This window comes from Paramacrobiotus metropolitanus, unplaced genomic scaffold (genome assembly GCF_019649055.1).
Source record: "Paramacrobiotus metropolitanus isolate TYO unplaced genomic scaffold, Prichtersi_v1.0 Parri_scaffold0000003, whole genome shotgun sequence".
NCBI lineage: Eukaryota > Metazoa > Tardigrada > Eutardigrada > Parachela > Macrobiotidae > Paramacrobiotus > Paramacrobiotus metropolitanus.
Genome location: NW_026570223.1, coordinates 3,748,938 through 3,773,530, shown reverse-complemented (window position 1 = coordinate 3,773,530; position 24,593 = coordinate 3,748,938). Strand labels below are relative to the sequence as shown.

Here is a 24,593-nt window from a genome sequence, read left to right as displayed (position 1 = left end):
TGCATGAGGAGCTCAGTTAGTTTAGTGCACCGCGCATGCAAAAAGTATGAAGGTCTACAGAGACCATAAAAACGTATTTACATCATATTTAGCGCTTAAATCATCTACTTACATCGTTAATTATTTTTGTATCTCACGCGGGCGACATCAGTCCTCATGATATTCAACGAAAATGGACAGCAAATAAAATAAATTCTGTCAGTAGTAAAAATAGAAATCAATTCCAAAGTTCCTTAGTTAATCAAGTTCGTGTAAGGGCGATTATTTTTCAGTGCTTCGAAAACTGTCTAAGTGGTTAACCACGTCAAATCTTGCCCCTCAGATTTTTGCACACCATTACAATACCTACGAGTAAGATACCAATTAAGTGAGAACTAACACATACACAAAAACACATATCCCGGTCATACTCACGCTGCGTCACGCATACTTTTTCAAGTTGGACGTGGCCTTCCAGATGTTCTTGCCCTCCTTGAACACCAAAAACACTCCTTTTTCGACGCACCACAAATACAGTGTCGGGCAGCCAACGGTGATAAAATACGAGATGGAACAGAACGCCAAGACCCATTTGGATGCTGGAAAAGGGAAGAGATAATCGTAGCCCAGAGCAATCAGCGAGAAAGCCACGGAGATCGTGCTAATAACCAGCTGTCCATCCATAATGGCATAATCCTCCGCGAAGTGCTGCTTGTTCTCATCGGTGAAAATCTACGCAAATGTGCCATTAGAATAAAGGCAATACCGCAAAGAATCCATAACGGCAATTGACGAGTCATAAAATATGTACTGCCGAGGCATCACGTAAGATTAGGGCATAAAATCGAATGCGCACCACGTACGATGACATAGCAGTAGAGAAGAGCAGTAATTAGTGATGGAAAAACTAAGCTAAACTAAATTCGGTTAAACTAAAAACTTGGTTAAAAGCTTTAGCCGCCTAAATCGGCTTGGCTTGGTTAAAACTTTTAGTCAGCTAAATTTTCTTGGCTGAAACTTCTAGCGACTAAAAGTGGTTTGGTTAAAATTCTTAGTCGGTTAACCAAAGTTAACGGAAACTAATAATTATATAATTCTTATAATTAAAATAATTTTTTTATGATTTTATTTTCATACGGTTTCATGTACCCAGATCACGATACTAATGTTGCCTACTCTATTATCGGCATTTATGAACCATCCGTAAAACACATGCTAGAGCTAAAGTCTGAAGTCAAGTCAATAAAGCCACAATCACAAATTTCACAGCATTTAACCCGTTAAATTACCCGTTAATATCATGGTAAAAAATTGCGACAGTAAAATAAAAACAGGCCGTATTAACTACGGTGGTTTGATTGTAGCTGGTAAGGGGGCCAATTAGGCAGAATGTCACACTTTCAACCGCCCGCATACGCATACAGCCGCTTGCTGCTGCATGCACTCTGCAACTGCGAAAGACCTCTACGCCCGGGTGCAGGTTATATACAGTTCCGTACTTGAGCGATATAAGGTAATTTTCCCGTAGTTTCATTGGGAAAAAAATGCCAAAAAAAATTTCGTTAACCCCGGTTAACCTTCAAGTTTTGGTAGCTAAAATTGACTCGGTTTAAACTTTTAGTCAACTAAAAGTTCATGATGTCAGAGACCGCTCACTCGAGGCGGTAGACACCTCTTGTGGTTTGCTCTGTCGCCCGCACGCTTATGGCCACGCCATTCGTGCCGCTCATATACGCTGATAACGTCAGCGTATACTTTGTCCACGCTGACCAATAAGCGTCGCTATGCACTTTGGAGGTGTGGCCCAGCGCTTACGAGCGATTCCATGCTTTGCGGTACCAGCTGTGATTCACCTGCTGCATGCCGCGGCATTACGTTGATTTTCTCGCTGGCAGCCACTTTCACCACAGCTTTTCCGCATTGGTTTTTCTGTTGGTTGTTTTTGTTGGTTGCTTTATTGCTTCACAATAAAGGAGAGATATTTGCTCCCTTTTTGCTCTCTGCTTCTGTGTCATATCTGACATGGTAGCAGTATCGTTCGGTATTCTTTCCGACGGATCTCTGAACCCCAGTGGAGGCATCATCTCGGTCGAACTACGCAGCGACTAAAAGCAGTCCTGCCACAGCGACTATAAGTAGTCCTGTGATCCTGCGACCTCATCTTTCTGATCATACAGGCTTCACTGGAAGCCTGCCACGCGACGGATTTAATCATACGGGTCGCGGCCTATAAGTAGGCCCCCCGCAGCTTTGGCTCCCGGCGCAAAAACTGCGTTCGGTACGTCGCTGTTGACCAAATAAGCACCCTACCGGGTTGCATTGATCCGGGTCGCGGCCTATAAGTAGACCCCCCACAGCTTGGCTCCCGGCGCAAAAACTGCGTTCGGTACGTTGCAGACTGTCCATTGCGCCCTATCGGGTACGCTGCGGCCCTCACGGTTGAAGAGGGTGAAGTGGACGACGGAGCAGCACTGTCTGGACGAAAAACCGACCGGTAAGACCTGCTGTGGCGTCGTAGGTTTTTGAAGAACTTTCGAAAAATTCGGGGTTTTCCATAGAACCTAACCTTTAAAATTCAATAACTTTTGAACCTTTCAACCGATCTGCATAGAACCTGCATTTTCGGATTCCTCGTGAAATTCTGCACTAGAATTGTGTAGTTTTACTCTCGAAAAAATTTTCCCCGATTTTTCTTGAATTTTTTCGGCGAAAACAACCGCCATTTTGTCCAGCCAGAAATTTCGCGAAAAGTCGCGTGACGTCAGAGTGGTTTACTTCCGTATAAAAATCGACCAATCAGCATATTCGGGAAAGTTCCCAATGCTATAAGACTCGTAGTGAGTCATATTGTTTTTTTCACTTTTGCTCACGGCACGCTACTCGTGACGTAGAGCTAATCGCAAGACCACTAGGTACGTGACGTCACACTGGTCAGTAACGTAACATAGGGCCATAGGAAGCTAACGCTAAACCTGAGCTCTAGCACGCCTGACCAGCATCGACCCGCGATCCGGACCTGAGCCAACGTTCCGGTCCTGACCCAAAGACCAAGACCAAAGAAACTTCTAAGTCCCACTACCATGGGCCAAACTCAGAGCGCCTTGGCCAAGGTGATGCCATACACCAGCCATGAACAACTCCAACGGAGATTGTTCAGTCCTATGGACGGGCGCCAGACCAATGATTACAAGAAGCCATTGGGTAAAAACTACTCAATGCGCGGCGCGGCGGGGCGATACACCTTTCGCACCGCCGGCCAGGCTGATGCTGACCCGGACCAGCCAAACTCGGCCGGCTCAACGAGTTCGGTCGAGGCCAAAGAAAGGCGGGACAAACAAATCCTGCCACCCGACTTGGACACAAGCGGGGAAAGCCTCGACGCCACCATGGACGATACATTCCTGGAAGCGCGCGAGGCGCTGTCCGCGGCCAACTCGCCGAAGGACAGCCAACCTGGTGCCGATAACTCGGCCCAGGCCAATAGTGTCCCTCGGGACTTGGCGCACCAACCGGCCACACCTGGTCCGGGCCAAGTCCAACCTGCGGCACCAACGGTGGCCACAGGTGAGGATAAGACACCAGTCGAACCCGGTGCCAATAACTTGGCCCGGTCCAACCTTGTGGCCCAGGATCTGATATCAAGTCCAACCCTACCGGGCTCGGACCAGATCCAACCTGAGGCACCAACGGTGACCAAAGGTGGGCGCAAGGCGCAGGACCAAGGCCAAAAGCCTGGTCCAATGGGACATGACCAGGGCCAACCGCTCATGAGTCAGTCGCCAATCATGTTCGAAGCCAATGGCTCGAACCAACCGACGCCATCACCAACCGATGACGTCAGAGCCCGGACCCAACCTCCCACCATTGGACCTGGGACATCTGACCAGGACCGCGGCAGGCATTGACTTGAACCAGTCCGCCTTCGACATAAGCCGCGCCACATTCAGTCCAGACAAGCTGATCCAGGCAACCCCGCCGGAGGAAATCGAGGACAACGAAGTCCTCAGGACCAGAGTGCGGGACCTGACCAAATAGCTTGTCGCCGCAAATGTCGTGGCCCTCTCAGCAGAGGAACACATGAACGATATGATCGACAAGTACAAGAACCTCGCATCCAAATCGGATGCCGAGGCCAAACGTGCCTTGGCCCTACAGGCCCAGGCGCAACTTGAGTTGACCAAACTCAAGTTGGCCCCGTGTCCCGATGCTGAGCGCGACCAGCTCAACAAGGACATTCACCGCCTAGAAGTGGCGGTGGCGGGGCTGGAATTCCTGCTCGCCTCAACGAGGACCGAGCTGACCCAGGCCAAATCTGACCTGCACCAAGCCAGGGTCACCATTGACCAAACTGATGAGGAGACGGACCGTCTCCAAATCGACAACGATCGCCTAACCGACGATCTGGCCAACCTGCAGGACGAGACCAACGCCCTGCGCAACGGCTACAACATGCTGCAACAGAACTACCAAACTCCGTTGCAAGCGACCCAGCCTGGAGGACAGTGGGACCAAACGGCCCGCCACTCGGAAGCACAAATTGTGCAATTCCAGCAGCAGAATGCTGCTCTCTAGGACCAGCTCCGGACCGAGTCAACGGCTCGGGCTCAGATGGCGCAAAACAGCGCCATTGGACAACAAAACTTTGTCCAATTGGAGCAGGCCTTCACCCAAGCCAAACTGGTGATCCAGGGCCAACATGACCGGATCATCAACCTGGAGGCCAACAACGCCAGTCTGGTCAAAGACTACCAGGCGGCCACCCAACGTATCACTGAACTTAACGAGGACCTGGAAAATCTAAGCACGGAGAACGCCTGCTTAGACGCGGAAAAGTCGCATCTCGAGAACTTACATTCCGAGATGTCCGCTGAGCCACCCTCATACCACACCTTTCCGGACTCAGATACACAGCGTCGACAAGCCAAAGTCGACGAGGCGCTGCGGCAGGACCAACGGTTCTACCAGCAGCCAGTGTATCACCAGCAGCATTACCATGCTAATGTCCTCCTTACGGAGCCATCGACGGGACAACCGCCTCGTGGGCCAACCATACCGGCGCCCTCGAGCCCCGTCAACCAGGGATCTTCAACGGCGACACCAACCGTGCCGCCACAACCGGTCCCGACAACTACCTCAGCCACTATGGGTCCAACGACCGTAGTGACGCCAGCGACACACACGCAACCGTCTGTGCCAACCTGGCCATTCAGCTTTGGCCTGAACCAGCCGCCGTCTCAGAACCAGACGCCAAGCCACGGAATCTTCGGATCAAGCTCACTTTATCCGAACCTGAACCCCAACCCGAGCCCATACTTTGGCTCGGGTCAGGCTCACACCTCTGGCGCGGACCCAAACGGGCCACACCCACCGAGCCCAAAGTTCTCGTTTGGACAGATGGGAGGCCAAAGTGGCACACCAACGGTGCAAATGCCACTTATAGGCCAACTAAGCCTAACTGGCCCTCCTGTCTCATCGGCAGCCCAACCGGGCCAAGCCCAGCCAGAACCGGGCCAAAGTGCGCCCCCGGGCCAGAACGTGTCCTCGGGCCAGCCCCCGGGCCAAAGTGTGCCCCACCCACCCGGTGCCGGCCCAACGGCCGTGGCACCACCCGGACCGGCTACTCAGCCAAACCAGGGCCAGAATGCGCCCACATTGGTCCAACTACCCAATGGGACATACGGATGGTTGGCTTCCAACGGAGCCATCCAATATATCCCCGGCCCAGCGTCACAGGCACTGCAGCCGCCACCACAAGTGGTGGTACAGCAGATAACGCCTGCACCTTCGCCAAGGGCCAGTCCCCCACTCAATAACCTGGAGGCCATCAACCGTTACGCGAAAGCCGCAGCCAAGGCCAATAACCGTACCGCCATACCATCCTTTGACGGCGCCAAAACCATGGTCAAGGGATGGATTGCACAGGTCCGACGGATCTGTAAGCAGTCCTCCGACTTAAACAAGCCGGACCCTGACTTCATGAGCCGAATCTACGGGGCCTTGACCAAACCGGTCAAGAGTGGTACATGGGCCAAATGAACCGAGAGGAAGGGGATGGCTATACGGTCGAAGAATGGCACCAGAAGTTCCAGGATCGTTACGGAGACAATAACCAGCAAGCTAACGCTCTGGGTGATATCACACACCGTTTTTATCGACACGGGTTCGAAACTCCGGAACAATACTAAGACGACTTCCTGACTCTCCAGGCCCGCGCTAACTTGGACGACACCATGACTCTGCACTTCCTCAAAACCAATGTGCAAGAGCCCGAACTGCGCCGCGCCTTGGACATCCGACTGCCGAAGTCCCCGACAGAATTTCGGGACTACATCCGGCAGTTCACGTCAGGAAAGCCTCAGTACGACGGGAAGGCGGGCCAAGATTACCCGGTAATACGGGCGGCCGTACCGACGCCACCAGCCCAAGTCGTACCTCGTCAGCCAACACCGCCGGCCTACTATCCCCCACATCAGATGATCTCACCACAACCCCAGGTGGATCCATCATACGCCGCCATCGCGGCTGTGAACCTTAACTCCCCACAACGGGGGGCCACACCGCCCAACGGCGGAGGTGGAGGCTACAGCCAAAACCCGAACCAGGGTAACTTTGGCTATGGCCTGGGGAATGGCGGCGGAACGCAAAGAGGCGGATACTCTGGTGGCCAAAACGCCAGCTTCAGCGGAAAGCGAGGCGGCAACAGCAATGGCCCCAGACGCAACAACCAGAGCCAAGGAGGCAGCGGAGGCCAAACCGGCCAAAGCCAAGCACAAAACTCCGCAGAGGCTCGCAAGTCGGACGACATGTATATCGACCGCATCGAACGGATGTTCGAAAGGTGGGCCAGGGACAAAGCCATAACGTGCAACTTCTGTCTCTGGGGAAACCACAACACCAGTGAATGCGGCTACGCCAACCGGAACCTCCAGGACAATCCCAACCGGAATTGGGTCCTGGATTGGCGCGAGCGGTACATGAAGGGACACCAGACAGGGGCACAAAATCCCAACCGCTTCGGCCTGGTGCCACCCAGAGCCCGACCACAACGGGGTACCGGGGGGAACGGCAACCGCAGATCGTCCACCGGATCAGGAAGTGGCGGAAACGGTCAAAGCGGCGGCGGGCCACGCGGATTTCAAACACCCGCGACCGAAAGGACCGCCTTACCACCGCTAACCGATCAGCAGTTGAAGCCCAACGGCAAATGGCAGTGGCTCTAACCGGGCCAGCCCAACTGCGGGAAACGCCTAAGGTCAGGGAGTAACGGCAACTCATCTGACCTATTACTGGAACCAAAACCGCCGGATATAACTAACCCCCCTGTTCAATTAACCCCGGATCCGGAACCGGCCGCCAACCCAGCCGCCGGCGGATTCAGGTTTAGCGCCAAACCAGCGACTAAGCCACATGGCCCTAGAGTTGCGGCCATGCCAGGACGCATAGAGGTTGCGCCTGGATTGTTTGGCCCTAGAGTTGAGGCCAGACCGACAGTCGTCCAGCTGGCGACCAAGTCGATTTTCGGAGTCTCGGTTAACCCCAAGGCCAACCGATCACGTGGGAAAGCGAGACGTCGCACCACGAACATGACGTACCCCAGATCGGCGTCAGAAACATCCTCCGACAGCGCACCGGAAGGATGGTCCGTACAAAATACGGACAGCGAAGTTGATCCACTTTGGCAAAATCCTTCGCCAAAGTGGCAAAAATCTTCGGCATCGAACAAACGTTCGGTTCTGCTTACCACCCGGAGGGCCAAGGCCAAGTCTAACGCCAGATGCAAACCATCTGGGACGGAATTCGCGGCTTTGGCGGAGCTGGCGACGAACATCGTTGGCACCGGGCCTTACCTTACGTGATTTCCGGCATGAACCGTGCCGTTCACGCAACCACTGGATTCTCGCCATACCACATGCTGTATGGACGGGAAATGACCATACCGCAAGACGTCCTCACTGGGACCAACGTCCCAGAAACATTTACGACTAACGAACGTTATGTCCAGATGATGCAGCAGCGCCTTAACCGGGCGCATGAAATTGCGAAAACTCGCATCGAAGGGTTCCTACGGGATGCGGCCATTTACAACAAAAAGAAGGCCCAGGCCGAGTTCAAGAAGCGGGACTTGGTCACCCTGAAGAACATGGTGGATGACCCGACCAATCCAAACAAGTACGAGGGCATCTACATCATTCTCGGAATCCCTAAGCCAAACACTTACTGGATCCGAGAGCGAGACACCGGTGAAGAACTCACCGTATGTGTCGACCGCTTGAAGCCGTACCTCAACCCGGACGGCCCAAGTCGCCGAATTACCCGTTCAACTAAGAAGAAGGGCGGCGACGCCGAACCTGAACCTACAGAGTTGGGACGGTGTAAAGACCAGACAGAGTCGGAAGGTGCAACAACCAAACTTGAGAAGCTGCTAAGGAAGCAAAAGCCCGGAAAGGGCCCTTCCAAGAAACTCGTGGAAGAGCAGCAAAAGACTCTGAAGATACCTGGCCTTAAAGGGCCTGAACCACAACCAGAAGACCCGGCCCCAAAACGTGGCCGTGGCCGGCCTCGGAAGGCCAAACCGGACTTCGAGACGCCAGCCTTGACCAAACTCCAGAACCAGCCATTAGCCGTCATCGACCCAGAGTCAGTACCTGCGGAACCCGATAAATCAACGGCCGCACCTGACAAGTCCAAGCCAGAACCTAAGCCAAGTCTACCAAGTCAGAGGATGCCTGAAAAACCAAAAAGGCCAAAGTCGCCTAAAAAGCCGAAGGCAACCCTTACGGCTCAGCAGGTCCTAGAAGAGGACAAAGTTGCTGATGATGAGGCAGACAAAGACCTTCTCACCCACATAACTGTGGTCGAGAAAAATCAGAGAAAAGCTTAACCAGCAAAAAGCAGAAGGCCAATACGCTCCAACCGGGCGTATTGGATAAGACGGTTGATAAGGCTGGACAGAATGACTTAAAATAACTTAATTGGCCTAATTTAAAGGACTTTAAGAATAGGCCTTAAACCTTAATATTGGTCACAGCCAACGCTGCAGGCCCGCTATCTTAACTAACTAACCTTAACTTTAATGGATCGGTTGCTTATCGTACATAGGTAGCTTAGAAGTAGCTAACCTATAACGCTAAACTAACCCTAGGTAGGAGTCTAACGTAGCGTAACTGGTCTCGCAACAGTGTCCCCACAGAACCATGGAAGGACGAAGACGCACCGACCGCGCTGATGACTCCGACTGAAGCGGCCGATCACACCCATACTCAAGACCGGAATCCTGGTCTGGCAGATCTTCCACTCGGTCGTCCAACCGGCCACCGAGTGTTCAGGTACCGAATATCAGAGCTAACTTAACTGCTGAACAGCTGGCCAACATGTCAGTTGGACTCGGACCACGGGCTGATACACCGCTACCGCGGAGTCAGCCCATGCCACCACGGGCCATCCCGCCGCAATATTGGCCACCAGGGACATTCTCCGACCACACCGGACTCCTGGTCAATGTGGCGGCAGCCAGCAGTCAGCCAAGCTCTTCGTCGGGCCGAACGGTCCGACATATGCCGCGTGGCCCAACAGGCCCGCGACCAATCTTGTATGGTGGTCAATCGGCCAACCAGCCAGCCACTACTACAGTAGCAGTCGGACCAACGGTCCAGACTCCACCGGCCCATACTGGGCCGAGGCCACGCTACCCTCCTCCGTCATATTACAACCCGTACTACGGATATCCGCCTTATCCTGCGCCTGGACCTTCGAACCAGCCGCAGCCGGACCAGAACCAGTGGCGATTCCCACCACCGTGGGCATATCCGCCACCACCTTATGGATATCCACCGCCCTACGGCGGTTATGGCGGATACGGCGAACCGCCGTATGACCCGTCTGCGGAAGAACTTGAACCTACGGTTCAAGAGCCGTCAGATTCTAGTATACCAGCCCCACAACCGGGACTTGAGGCATTCCGATCGGAACAGCCGCAGCCATCCCAGCCGACCACATCGGGTAATCGCGATATGCGCGATTTCCCATTAGGGGTATTCGTGGATGGCGTATACACTGTATACCACCGGCCAGAAGATGTTCCACCAGCAATGGCGGCCCAACTTGGCCTTACTGAACCGGACCCGACTGCAGGGCCAGCACCAAACCCGGTGTTGGCCGGGCGTGACCAGACTGTCCCACCGACAGAACCTGTGTCATCGCCGCCACCACCATTAATTGCGGACATCGACGACATGATTGAACCGGTGTCGACGCCATCACTGCACTCGGAGCCACCGGATGAACCACTGGCCGATGGCAGACCTCCACTCTACATTCTGCAAGATAACCTTGCGGAAGTAGAGAACTCAATTAAGGAACTGGAGCAGATAATCCGCGGGATGAACATCCAGGACCCTCATCAACGTGATTTGGTCATGCGGATTGTCAAGGACCAGGATGAGTTCCGACGCTTAGCGCGCCAACTCAGAGATGAAATCGCACTCCGGTAGGCCCAGCACGAAATACTCCCGTTGCATAACCAAACCGGTCCGGCCCTGCTGGAGGCAGCCCGTGAAATGAGATGGCAGCTGGAACAACATAGGATGGCGCACGAATTCCGGAACAGAAGTGCCATACCACCGGCGCGCCCGCCGCCAGCGCCATCGGCACCACCACAGCCGCTGAACCCAACAGTCGTAGTAACCGCTACGACAGGGGAAACTTCAGCCGCACCAGTGGCCATGCCTGCGCCAACCGACGCGGCAGTAGCCACTGGATCACAACAGCGTGAACCAGCATCATCCCCGTATGACTTACGGTCTAACCTGGACTTAATGCCCCTGGACCGTGAACTTCAAGCGGCAGAGGCCTTAACGGAAGAAATCCGCACAGTTGTTTGTGGCCTTACCGGCACGGACATAGCAACCATTCGCAGAAGAGTCGCTTTGGAAGCAGAACTTCAACGCCTCCTGGCATATCAGATTCAGCTGCGAAAGGCCATGTTGCGCTGCATGGAGAAGCCATTGGACACCGGTACAGCCGGACCACAAACGCGCGACTCCCTTAACCGCAGATACCAGCTCGGCCTAATTGACCGAGTACTCGAACGAGTGCTGCCTCCACCCCGACCGGGGCCGGCGACACGCGGAGTCCATCCTGGACTCCTAACTTCGTCCTCAGACCGTCGACCGGCGGAAGAACTGAGAGATAGATACAGGCGCATCATGCAGGTTTCTAACGAAACACTTGCAGCGGGACCAGCATTTAGCCGGCCAGCTACTCCGTCCCAATCGGACGCGGATACTGAAAGCGACATCGAATGGCTGGAAATGCCCGCCCCTATCCCCGTACCGGGATTAATGGCCCCGCCAGACCATATGGTCGTGCCAGAACGGCGAACCCAACCAAGGCCACACTTACTGGAGCCGCCACCAGAAATAGCGGAGCGCCTGGAACTCATTATGCGAGCCACAACGGCTCAGGCAATCACTTCCAGAACCGGCGCCATTGCCAGCATCATCCAACTGGCAGAGCCCACTGAATCGGGCCGCCGAGACCTCTACGACCAATGGCGAGAAGAGGAAGAAGCCCGGCGCCGAAGAAGATTAACCGAAGCGGACGCGGGCACATTTCAAATGACGATTCCAGTGGCGATACGAGTCAGAACCCTGATTCGAGACGCCGAGGATATATATCGTCGACTGTTCAACCGCATACGGGACCTCAGCCCATTCGACTCAGAAGTGGTCCGGCTGACCCAACAGCAGCAAAGCTTATCCCACCAGGTAGCTTTGCTCAGGGAACTCACACCGAACAACACGATGCCTACCGGCGATTCGTTGGTTGTTGTGGAGCACACTATAAGGTGGCTCCGTACCTTCATCGAAGATCACTATAAGGTCCAACGACCTGGCCCGTCGACAACAGAACGCACCGGTGACTTCGACCCGGTGAATGAATGGCGACCAGATCCAGTGGCCGCGCCTACGGCGCCGACCACTGTACAAGCACCAGTCGCCTCAACATCGGCGGACCCAACTTTGGTCCAAGGCCCAACATTGGCCCCAGCACCAACCGTGCCTGGGTCAACATTAAGCCAACCTGTGGACACTGCTGAAACCGCTACCGCCGACGTCAGCATGGAAATTCCACCACAGGACACGGAAATGGACGTGAGTTTGCTCGATAAAACTTTCGAGCTCTCGCCGGAGAAACAGGCCCAACCTGAGCCAGCACCAGTCCAACCGGATGGTGCACCGGCAAGTCCAATGGCAGTCGATGAGCCAACGGCTTCATCAGACATCACGCCCACGCCAAACCGAATTGAAGGCGATACTTCAGGCGGCACTTTGGTCGTCCGTCCAACGGACAGGAAATCGACCGGAGGAAAGCCAGCCGAAAGAACGGCCACCCCAGTTACAACCGGAGGGCCACAGTCGCCCAGGTTCACCAGGAAGAAACGGACTCCTCCAGAGGCAGAGGAGCCGCCTTCACAACGGTCACTCCCAGCATGGAGAGGACCACCGATGGACTTGGAACTGAATCCAAGACGCAGGCCCACTCCTCCAACGAGGAGTGGCCCATCAATGGACTTGGAACGCCCCGGCCCTACCAGGCCCGGGCCACCCATACTTAAGCCTGCGACTAGCCACCCAACTTTGGTTCTTCGCGGTCTAACGACCAAGAAGAAGAAATCACCGCCAAAGAAGTTCCCAGGACAGGGCCAAGTGCTCTCACCACCGGAGGAGCGGCCAATCCCATCAGGGACAACGGCACGGACGAGCCTTAAACGAGGCAACGTAAGCGGTTGACCCCACCGGGCCCAACCAGCCATTATCAAATGGACCCGCATAACGAACTGGTCAGCGAGATCATAGAAGTTGATCTTCGCTTAAACCTCACGGAAGAGGACATGCGCCAGCGGATACGCGCCGGCGATCCGAACCTGACCGAACATGAGATTGACCGCACCAACCGGAGCTGTCAGTTATTGGTCCAAGAACGGAACATCCTCATCCGAAGACTTATGGCTATGCGAAGCAAAAGCCAGGCCCTCCGCCAGCGCCAACTGCCTGGCGAAATCATCGAACACGCGATATACATCCGAGGGCCACATATCAACCCAAGAGCTTGGACAGTGGAACCACGCCCAAGACCGGGCCAACCAGTGGAAGACCAACTCCCACCGGAGGAGGTCCAAAGTGATGAGGAAATTCCTCAATTCCCGGCAGCCTACTACGGCGTTCTGTCCAGCGAGGACGAAGAAGACTTGGACAAAGACGTCCAACGCGTCCTGTATGAGACCGTGAGGGATAAATCTCCTCTACCGAGGAGATCACCTCGCAAAAGCCGGTCTCCCGAAAAACGGACTTCTCCTGGGCGCGCCACAACACAACCGGCGCGAATGCCAAGTATGCCGGCCCCAGAACCAACACCTCCCCGGTTCACACCGAGCCGGCCAGGCAAATCACCGGACAAGGAGAGGATGGACACTTCATCTTCTCAGCAGCCGGTTATGACCATAACGGTTGAACGGATCCCGCCACCAGAACCTGCAGTCCCGGCAAAGGCCAAAATTGTCATTGAACTTCCGACCGAACAGGTGGAAGCAGATTCGGCCTTAACGCCCATGAGTGCCCTCACTCCAACGGAGCAGAGACACCTTGTGGCCCATGCCGAAAACAATGACCGACGGCAGTATCCTTACCTCCTCAGAAAGCGACAGGAGGCTAAAGACCAGAATAGGCCGGAAGATTACGACATGTTTACCGACATGCTTCGCCGGCTTGTGCTCAGAATGGTGTCGGACTACTGGATAAGAAGGCGCAGACGTCTCTTTCCCTCACCGGAGAAAGATCCAATGATGGCCGAACGGCTATCATCAACTGCACCGACAGTGGTGCCACCTAAGACGCAGGCGCCTCCAGAGCCAGAACCGATGGACACATCCCCGTCAGGGTCAGTTGTGGTTACGCCACAAGTTGAGCCAACACCGGGACCATCGAAGGCCAAAACCCCACCAAAGACACCAGCCGACCAGAGCCAAACAGGAACAGGTCCAACGGCCATTGTTCCAACTGTCTTGTCAACCATGCCAGCCAGAGTGGATGACATCCCCTTTGGCCAGCCAGTATCCTTTCCTATAACAGGGACATTAGAGGACTTGGCACATGGCGCACAAGTAATTCACTCGGCCAACTCTCAAAGAGGTAAACAGTCGAGAAAAGCCAAGAAGCCAGAGAGGGCCAAACCGGCCTCTCGTCCAACATCCCCCCAACCGAGTGGGAACCGGGCCGACACATCACGGCCACCAGTAAACCCTGAGGCCGAACGGAACCGCCAGAAGAAAGAAGAGGCCAAGGCCAAGAAAAGTCGTGAGGCCAAAATCCCCAAGCTTGAGAAACGGCTGTCAGGCGACGAAGATGTCCAGGTCCTATCGGACAGTCCGGACAAACCAGGGCCATCACAACAACTGGCACAACCAAGGCCAAAAACTCCCCTCCCAGAAGGATACAAGGACGAAGACTTCGAACCGGTCCCCGATGAAGATACGCAGTCGGAGGAAGTCATACTCCCATCACCTTGGGACGACGAAGCTGAACTTCCCGACCCAGGACCAGAAGCCACTCACATTGAAATCCCAGCGGGTTACGCTGAACAATGGGTGGCACTGGCCAGAATCATGAAAAGGGAAACGGGCCGAGACCTTTACCAGTGTCTCGTCAGCGTCCTTCGGACCCGTATGGCACTCGGCGAAGAGTTCACAGGACTCCCGCTCGCGGACCGCACACTGACGGCACCCTTTATGCGGCGGGTGGTCACTCTTATCCAGGACTGCTGGTTCGCACACACCGTGATTGGACCAGCATGGCAGAAATCCACGTGGCCCATCGGCCATCTGGACTTTCCCGTAGCAGGGACAACACCTTTCAACAGGTCTGCCGAGCCATAGGGTATCTACATGACCCAAGAGGTTCTCCTTTGATGGACATAGCCAGGACAATCAACGCCCTTTACTACCAGGGAACGACGAACCCATGGGATCTCAGTGACCAGCTAATTAACGAAATACTAGCATGGGTCAGAGATGGTGTCCTGGAAACCACTAATGCCTTCCGCGCCGAACCATTACGCTTCGCTGTCCCGGGATTCATCCCACAGAAGACCCAACGGTCTCTGTATGTGTCGCATGACATTGGCACAAGATGGGACTCGAGCAGAAGGAAAGCGGTAGGAGCGAAGGCCAAAGACCTGAAAGGCAGGGCAAAAGAGGCATATGACATGACCCAACTGGCCAAACAGCCTGGCCCAAAGAATTTGCCGAAAGAGAAGCCACCGAGACCATCGGTAACTCGGAGGCAGAATGCCTTCCGTAAGGAACAGCAGGAGGCACAGATGCGCGCGACAGGCCAACGGCCCTCGCCGCGGGACACATGTCACTGCCTAACGCAGCTGGCCGGTCCCGGCCTCCTTCACCGGCCCCATCAGCCTCTTCCATGAAGAGTCGGAAAACCACGGCCAAGAAAGGGCGCGGCAGGAAATCGCCAACCCCACCACCCGACGACTCGGATTCCGAGGACTCTAACCCAGAGGACTCTGAAGATGATGAAGAAGAGGATCAACAGGACCAGGACATGGCATCCCAAAAGTCCGATTCTGAGGACTCCGATGAGGATGACCAGGGCCCTGGCAAACTGACCATCAATGTCCCACCGGACCATAGCGTGGAAATCCCTCCAGGTGACGAAAACCAGGCACCAACCGGTGACCAGAGCATGGAGGACCAGAGCGGCGCACAGGGCGCCCAACAAGAACACGAAGGCAGCATGGAAAGCGCCCAATCCAGCGGAAGCGCGGCACCGCCTGACCCAGTCGTCCGACAAGTGAGGGACACGTTTTCCCCAGAATCGGACTCGGGCGAAGTGCACCATACTCTGCCAGAACCATACCCAGCCAAGCCACGCATCGGCTACGTTTCGCCACCGCCACCAAGGGTGGCCAGGAAATGGCCGGGAGGAGATCCATCCAAAAAGGTGAAGATCTCCAATATGGATAAAGGATGGGTATATGTGAAGGCCGCCTTACAGGCGTTGCCCCAAACGGGTACAACCTTCGCCACAGGCGACTTGGCCTTCCAGCTCATCGAGAAATTGGAGGGCCCATGGCTTTCCAAATCCAAAGTGAGGCAGTATGTCCAAATGGCATACAATGAGGGAGTCATTCTGCGGACCCATATGCCCAACGGCGACATTTTCTACACGTTCCCACCGGAAAATCGTGACGCGGCTCCTCAAGGATATTGGGAATGGCGTAACGCTGTTCTCACGGTACTGACCACCACACCGTACCCGCTTGGCCTCACTCGAAGAGAAATCGCCAACCAACTGCTGGGCCATTATCAGCTTTACTACATGGCGCACCACCCGCAACTAGTGGATGGAACGGAATATGCCTCAGGCGACGGCCGGACCATAGGCCTATTCCCCATTTTCGAGGACGTCAGACATGTCGTCAAGATGTTGCGCGAAGGTTGGCTCGACCAAACGGTCGATGAGCCAGAGGCCCAGCAGCGTTACCGAAAGCGGCAAGACCCACCTGACCGCTACGGCCCTCGTCCTGTTGATGCACCCACCTTGGCTTCTACCAAAAAGAAGCAGAAGCGGAAGTCCTACCACCAGTGACCCGGCATAGAACTTGCATAGGGCATAGGGGGGACGGGTTGTAAAACTTATAGGGACGTAAAATCGTAGGGCGTAATTACCATAGGGACCAGTCCTATCGGACTTCACCAGCATTCTGCATGTTTCATTTCTGTTACCGCAGAGAATGGGACTGACTCCACAGCAGAAGTATGACTCGGGATGCGCGGACTGCAGACGCAACAGTTTGGACGTGTCCGGCCGGAGGGAAAACTCTCGACGGGAGTATTTCCCCTGCGCATACCATTTGCGACCCGGGTTCCGTGACGAAGCGGAAAGAGCCTACTGCTTCTACTTGGAAGTGGTCAGAGGCAACTTCGATGCGTACTACCACATGACCAGCCGTGATGGACGCCACCTGATCCCCCTACTGAGGGATCATGAACAGATAGAGATCCACGATCTCTATATGCACCGAAGCGGCGACAGACAACCCGGCTGGAGCAGTGCAGGAACTCAACCGCCAATCCTTAGCCAAACGGCGTTGGACAAGAGTGCGGAACGTGACTTCGATCGTATGCGGTCCCGTAACACGGGTTCCGACCGCTCATCAGGGCGCGGCCGAACGGCCGTCCCGAAAACTCGTGACCAGTCCCATCAGCGCCGACCATCGCCAGGCACTCGGCCCCACGGGCATGAGGTGTCAACTTCGGCGACATATGACCAGTTCATGGCCACCATCAATAGCCAGATGGTGGACCTCGTGGCCAAACAGCTGATGCAAGGAGGATTGATTGACGCCTTAAAAGGCCAGTATGACCCGGCACGCGCTCAACAGCACGCGCCAGCGCCATTGGCACCGCTACCGCGGCAGCCAGATGACTTGCGCCATTACATCGAAACTCGACACCAGGACCAGACCGGCCAACCGAACCGTGGCCGTCCTCAGGAACGCGAGCCGCCAACGCGGACCTCGCCCGGGAAACGGAACGAGGATGAAAGCCTGGTTGTCTCCCGTACCAATAAGAGGCCTGAGCGAACCGTTAGCTCAGTGGCCCAGAACATCAGCATCCATGTCCCAATGGACACGGATCCAGCACCGCCGTCATCGGACCCACCGGCCCGATCTGACGTCAGCACCACTACAACGGACTTCGATCCATACAAGTACGCCGCCGACCAGGGCGTCAACATCCGGCCACGTCCCCATCGGGAGGTGACGGATTACATCATGAAGGCCATTCCGTACCCACGGACCAAATAGGCCCAGATTGACGCCATCATCCAGGACCTGCAAAACTTTGCCAGGTCGTCCGGACTTGAAATGGAGTTCCAGCGAAAAGACTGGCCCCACACCTTCAACATGGACGAGCACATCACAGACCGCGAAGGCTACCCGATCGTCCGCAGTAACGCACTATCGTGCGCTGCGGATGTTAACCTGTTGGGTGAGCCCATCACACGTCCGGACTGGAATGACTTGTGCCAACTGCACATTCGCGATGACCAGTTGGATGTCGTCAAGTATCTGGCTGAGTTCGTCCTACCGGACGCGACCGCCAGTTTCCTGGTCACAGCAGCACGGGCCGCAATGCGAATCCCGCGCAGACCAGAAAACTACGCAGAGGAGTTTGGCCCGGCCAACCTGATGTTTTCGTCAGAGCCACTTAATTTTCGTTATGGCCACGGTCTTGAGAAAAGCATATCTGACATGGTATCTGCCATTCGCCTATCGGACATGGTAGCTAACTCATGGCCCACGGCCAGTGAGATGGACCAGATTCAACGAATCTGCAACTTTGGCCCGCCAATTACCTTGGCGCGCCATGATGGCCCGCCATTTACCTGGGACCGTCGAAAAAACGACTAAGTCCATTTTGGCCCGCCATCAACCATGGACCGCCGACAAAGCGACTAAGTCCATTTTGGCCCGCCAAACGGCGCGGCACATTGAGAAAACGGCTAAGTCCGTTTTGGCCCGCCAAACGGTGCGGCCCGCCGAAAAATGACTAAGTCCACAACGGAGAGCCAAAGCCGGCCATACAGGACCTTTATGTCCCGCAACAGCCGGAGACACACCTCGCCATGCAGGACCTCCGTATCCCGTCTAAGGCATGTCAGAGACCGAGTTTGGACCGCCCCAACGGGTTTGGTCCACCACACCACTTCGGTCATGGGACTTAGAAATTTTCCCATAATGGCCCTCTTGGACTTGGAAGATTTTTGGCCCGAGATGCATGACCCAACCGGGGTGCACTCGAACTTTAACTTTTTTGGCCCGAGATGCATGACCCAACTGGGGTGCACTCGAACTTTAAATCTTTTGGCCCGAGACGCAGGACCAAACCGGCATGCAGGGCCAAACCAAGACCACCCAAACGGGATTGGTCCATCACATCATTCTGGCCATGTGGAAGGAATCCAACAGGAATCCCACTCCCGCCAGAGCACGGACCACCCTAACGGGTCCGGTCCAATACAGGCATGACCAAACCGGCATGCAGGGCCAAACCTGGCCAAAGTAGACCACCCTAACGGGACCGGTCTATCGCACTCATTTGAATCGCGCGAGCACACCTCCCGCCCGGAGGCACCATTCACAAGCCATTAAGGACCACCCTAACGGGTCCGGTCCAACAGAGACATGTCAGACCGAAGCATGGACCACCCTAACGGGACCGGCCCATCGCATCATTTTGGTCATCCCATATCTGAGATGGAGTACCACTCCTGCCCAGAGGCCTTACCTATGGACCTCTCACGGACCACCCCAACGGGACCGGTCCACCATACTAGGAAGGGGACAAAACTGTCCTTGCGAAAGCAACAGTGCCTTCCATACTTACCGCTGAATTACTGTACTGGACACCGTGGACATCTCTGAGAACCGTCGCCCCAGATCCACAAGACCAGGCCAATCCTACCGGATTAAGCGGACCGTTGACTAGGACCCGTGTGTGCAGAATCTGCCCTGTGGACAAGCCTAGTCGGAATGAGTATTTTTGTCTAGTTTTTTAACCAGACCTGGTTTTTCTAGACTTATTAACCAAAGAAATTGTTCTCATTTAGCCTACTAACCAAAGGAATTGGCTTTGGGATCTCTTACTTATGATCTTACTTTCATTAATTCTCAATTGGAATTGTGACCTTTTTACTTCGATGTTTAACTTGAGCCTTATAAACCTTTATTTTTTTACTTCATCGACCGAAGAAGCCTCATCAACCACCACACTGGAACCTCCAACACACAAAGTGCCCTCCAGATTTCGGCCGTTCGGTGCATGCACCGCGGGTCTGGATACAGCGGCCCTACCGGGCAAGAGACAAAGTGGCATCCGGCCCTACCGGGTATCGGATCCTGGCACCCTACCGGGTTGGCCAGGGGCAGAGTTGGGACGGTGTTCGCAGGAGCTCACACTCCCGCCCAGAGGCATGTCAGAGACCGCTCACTCGAGGCGGTAGACACCTCTTGTGGCTTGCTCTGTCGCCCGCACGCTTATGGCCACGCCATTCGTGCCGCTCATATACGCTGATAACGTCAGCGTATACTTTGTCTACGCTGACCAATCAGCGTCGCTATGCACTTTGGAGGTGTGGCCCAGCGCTTACGAGCGATTCCATGCTTTGCGGTACCAGCTGTGATTCACCTGCTGCATGCCGCGGCATTACGTTGATTTTCACCGAGCTCGCTGGCAGCCACTTTCACCACAGCTTTTCCGCATTGGTTTTTCTGTTGGTTGTTTTTGTTGGTTGCTTTATTGTGAAACAATAAAGGAGAGATATTTCTCCCTTTTTGCTCTCTGCTTCTGTGTCATATCTGACAATGATTAATTTTTATAGCTACCTAAAATTGTTAAACTATTTGTTTTAGTTTTAAACTAATTGTTTTAGTTTTAGCCACGTCAACCGACGTTAACCAACTAATTAGTCGGCTAATTTTAGTATTTCCATCACTAATTCTAACAATAAGTCAGCACTACGCAGTTCATTTCTTAACTCTGCCGCACTTTCAGCTAGTGAAAACTCATGAATACATACAGTGCTGCTAACAAAATTCCCTTTTCATGGACTTGGAAGGAGAATAGGAAGAACAGAAGTCCACAGTTCAACTGGAAACACAAAAGCAAATCATATGCCGGAATATGAGGGACTAGTTTAGATACGGGCGTGCAGTAAATAACGCAACCAATCTAGAACAGGCTTACCAAGCAGTACTTGAATTTCTGCTCATTTGGTTTTCGGAAAAGGTCGTAGCAGGAAATCGAACACAAGGCCAAAGTGATTACGGAGCTGCAACCAAATAAACCCAACATAATTTTCTCTGGCGTACATTATGGTGAAAACAAGTCCCGTATGGGAATCCAAAATATAATTTGACCTCTACGTATAATCGTGCGTACAGTATAACAACGCTATAGCTACCTTTTCTGCCTTATAAAATCAACATTTGCAGGTGTTAAAAGCAATTATACTTACCTCGCGCTAGCCAGAGTGCCAATATTCGAAGCTGCCAACATTTCCCCAAAAGGTAAAAGAAAAATGGAAATGCCAAATACAAACACATCTGTTATAGTTCAAAGCCAACGAAAAGAGAACGGCAGCCACGACATCCTGGCGAATGGCGATGGCTGATGGCGAAAATCGCCCAAGCGGTTAAACCCAAGCTAATACAGTTATATCTGCAATAACCGGGGTACAGATTATTAAACAAGACTAAAATTTTGTTAATCTACAAGAACCATACGTACAAGCAAACGTCATTAACAGATTGTTGGGACCCATAATCTAACAGTAATATAGTAACGAAAGGAATACCAATGTCAAAATTAAATTACTAGATTACGACACGTACTGGAAATGGCCGTGGTCAATTAAAATCTGTGGAGGTGCTAAAAGTGCCACACAGGCTTCCGCGCAAATACGAAGAATGTACGGAAATCCACCGTGCACGGTGCGCCTCTGGTATACAAGGGCAAATATAGCCGGAAAATATATCAGAATGTCGGCAATGATAGCTAAATAAACAGAACATAAACAAGTGTGATGCACAAAGTGACTGTGGATTATTTTCATATTACACGTCAGTTACTGGTTGTGCGCATAAACAACTTATGGGATTCCGTTTCGATTCCCCGAGATTCCGGTAGTGCCACCCATGAAGGATTAATTAAGCTGGCGCTACAAAGAGCCTAAATTCAGTTGCATGAATTCGCCGCAGCCGCACAGCTAAAAATCGTGAAACAAAAGCTCGACAAAACAAACGCGAAACCAAAAAATGCCAATGAATTTTTTCCGTTTCAGTGAATTATATCAAAACGGAATTCAGCAGTTAATAAACGTAATTATATACGGGTATCGCAGCGTTTGGCGGAATTCGCAACCAGGGTAAAAAATGAAGAAGTGCAAAATCCGACAAACCTAAAAATGCGGAAAACGCAAGTCCACTGCACTCACATAAAGCCACACATCCAGCTATGATAAGCCGTTAAAGGTGGATAATCCAAACCCCAGTAATTCAGATCGTTGTTACTTGTGTTATGGTACCTGCCAATAAACCAGTAATTTAGGCAAACCTCGTACAAATTAAATTTAAACGAGAATAAAGAGAAACGTTTAATAAAGCATTTAATTGTACATGTAAATAACTTAATTAATTTATTAACAGTACCATTCCGCAGCAGGCAGATTGTAAGTAATTTCCATCCAGTGCCTCTGCGCCTCGAAATCTCCGTGCATGGGCGGTTTACCTTGCCCTAAAATCCGTATAAAATTTATAAATTCTGAAAACGGAAAACCTTGACACATTACATTATTCACTACCTGAGTACGGGTGAAGAGAAATTATCCATCGGATGACAGCCGCAAAAAGCGCAACAGTGCAACACTGCCGAATTCGTGGATGCAGCGCTGCTTCGACACTTACATGTTGTGATGTTGAATCGTAGTCTTGTGGTGCTCCAAATCAGATTTCCAATTTTTGCGCCGCTATCGTAAATTATGAACCGTTACAAAGCTCTTTCTGAAAATGGATGCAGTTTTTTTAAACAAACTGCAAATCATAGATGCAAACGATTCAAATTTTATTCCAAAAACATTCAAATGCAAAACGCAATGCAAAATCCAGTGTTGCATAGGTGGCGCGTATAAGCACGCTAGTTAATCACGTGGCATTTCGCGTTTATTTAATAGTGTGCTTGTGTTCACTTGATAGTGACTATCGAATGTATCAAGTTGATACGAGTACATTCGCTATAAAACCATCAGTCCCCCACTACATTCTTGCACGCACGGCGAGGTGGCTTAGGTTTCTTAGGTTATTCTTAGGTTCTTAGGTTATTCTTAGGTTTCTTAGGTTTATTAGGTTCTTAGGTTATCCTAAGAAATCTAAGAAACCTAAGAATAACCTAAATAACTTAAGAAACCCAAGAAGCCTAAGTGTACCCAGAGAAAAAGAAAAGGTTAAGCACGAGAAAACAGTATAAGAAACGTAATCCAAGCCCGGAAATACGTAGTCCAGTTTAGTAATCCAAGTTAAGTAATCCAACTTATTTAATCCAAGTTACGTAATCCAAGTTACGAAACCATTCATTTCGGAAACCGTTTAATTCGGAAATCGTACATTTCGAAATATCTTCTTCGGTTTTCTTAGCTTTCTTGTGTTAGTATTCAAAGGACTTAAGGTTTCTTAGTTTTAATATGTTCTTAATTAGGTTTCTTAATTAGGGTTCTTAATTAGGTGATTTTCTTGGGATTATTCAAATGTTTTCTTAGGTTTTCTTAAGTTCTTAATTAGGTTTCCTAATTAGAATTCCTAATTAGAAGATTTTCTCAATCAGCTGGTATTAGTCAAAGGTCTTCTTAGGTTTCTGAGGTTTTCTTGTTCTTAATTAGGTTTCTTAATTAGGTTTCCTAATTAAATGGATTTCTTAGGTTTCCTTAGGTTTCCTTATGTTATTCTTGTTTTCTATTAGGTTTCTTAAGTTTTCTTATTTTTGTTATTTGTTTCTTAAGTTTTGTATTTTAATTTATTCGGCTTCGGCCAGCATACATAACAAATCGCCTGCGCAAGTTTACACTAATTAAAACCATCAGATTTTTAAACATTAAAAACATCCAAATTCGTTAGTGTCTCGCATGATCTTAGGACGTGCGTTAAGTGTACTCAAAACAGCCGCTGCATTTCCACGGACTACCGCTAAACTTAAACGTTGTCTTAAAAAGGCGGTAGATCGTGGTTCCCCGGTAACTTCACGGATCTTTCTGCCGACGAAACGGATAAGCTCGGCGAAAGGCGCTCCGAAAGTCCCGAATGTCTCGACTGCCAGCGGATAAAAAAGATATCCTAAATCTTCGATAAAATCGTATGTCCGGCGCTTGCTTGCTTCTGCCAGTTGTGCTACACTTCCCGCTTTCTTCGAGCTAGCATGCACATGAGATACAGCCACCGTGTCCCAGCATGTCGCGTCCCAGCATGTCGCGTTACTGACACTCCGATCACTCTCCGAGCTACTCATACTAGATTCTCCGAGTGCTGACAAGTGATCGGAACTGGGAATGATGTTGGCATCCATTGCGAGACTGTAAAATGTTGAACTGGATGTCTTCAGTAACGTATCCGGTGAATCGAACTCTTGGATTCGCCCTCGATCCAGAACCATTACCCCGACAAAATCCAGTTACACTCAAGAAAAAAATTTTGTGCCGCAAGGCGCGCAACTCGGACTATGTTTTTCAACACGTAAAATATGTACTTTATCCTTTCGTTACAAACGATCCTAATCGGCTAACCTGTTACAGTCCAGCACACTGCGCAGTCGTGAGCGATGATCAGCATGGTACAGTCCTTAAATTCATCATGAATAGTTTTCTGGAGCAGCTCATCCGTTTCCGCATCTAACGATGCGGTGGCTTCATCAAGGATAAGGATTTTGGTCTTCCGCAAAATTGCTCGGGCTAAGCAGACCAGCTGCCGTTGTCCCGAGCTGGCAAGCATTA

General features: G+C 52.2%; 1 pseudogene; it reads right to left on the bottom strand.

Annotated features, from left to right (window-relative positions):
* Positions 1-571: 571 nt before the first annotated feature.
* Positions 572-22,523, bottom strand: LOC129594013 (dolichyl pyrophosphate Man9GlcNAc2 alpha-1,3-glucosyltransferase-like; annotated as a pseudogene).
* Between the last annotated feature and the right edge of the window lie 2,070 nt (positions 22,524-24,593).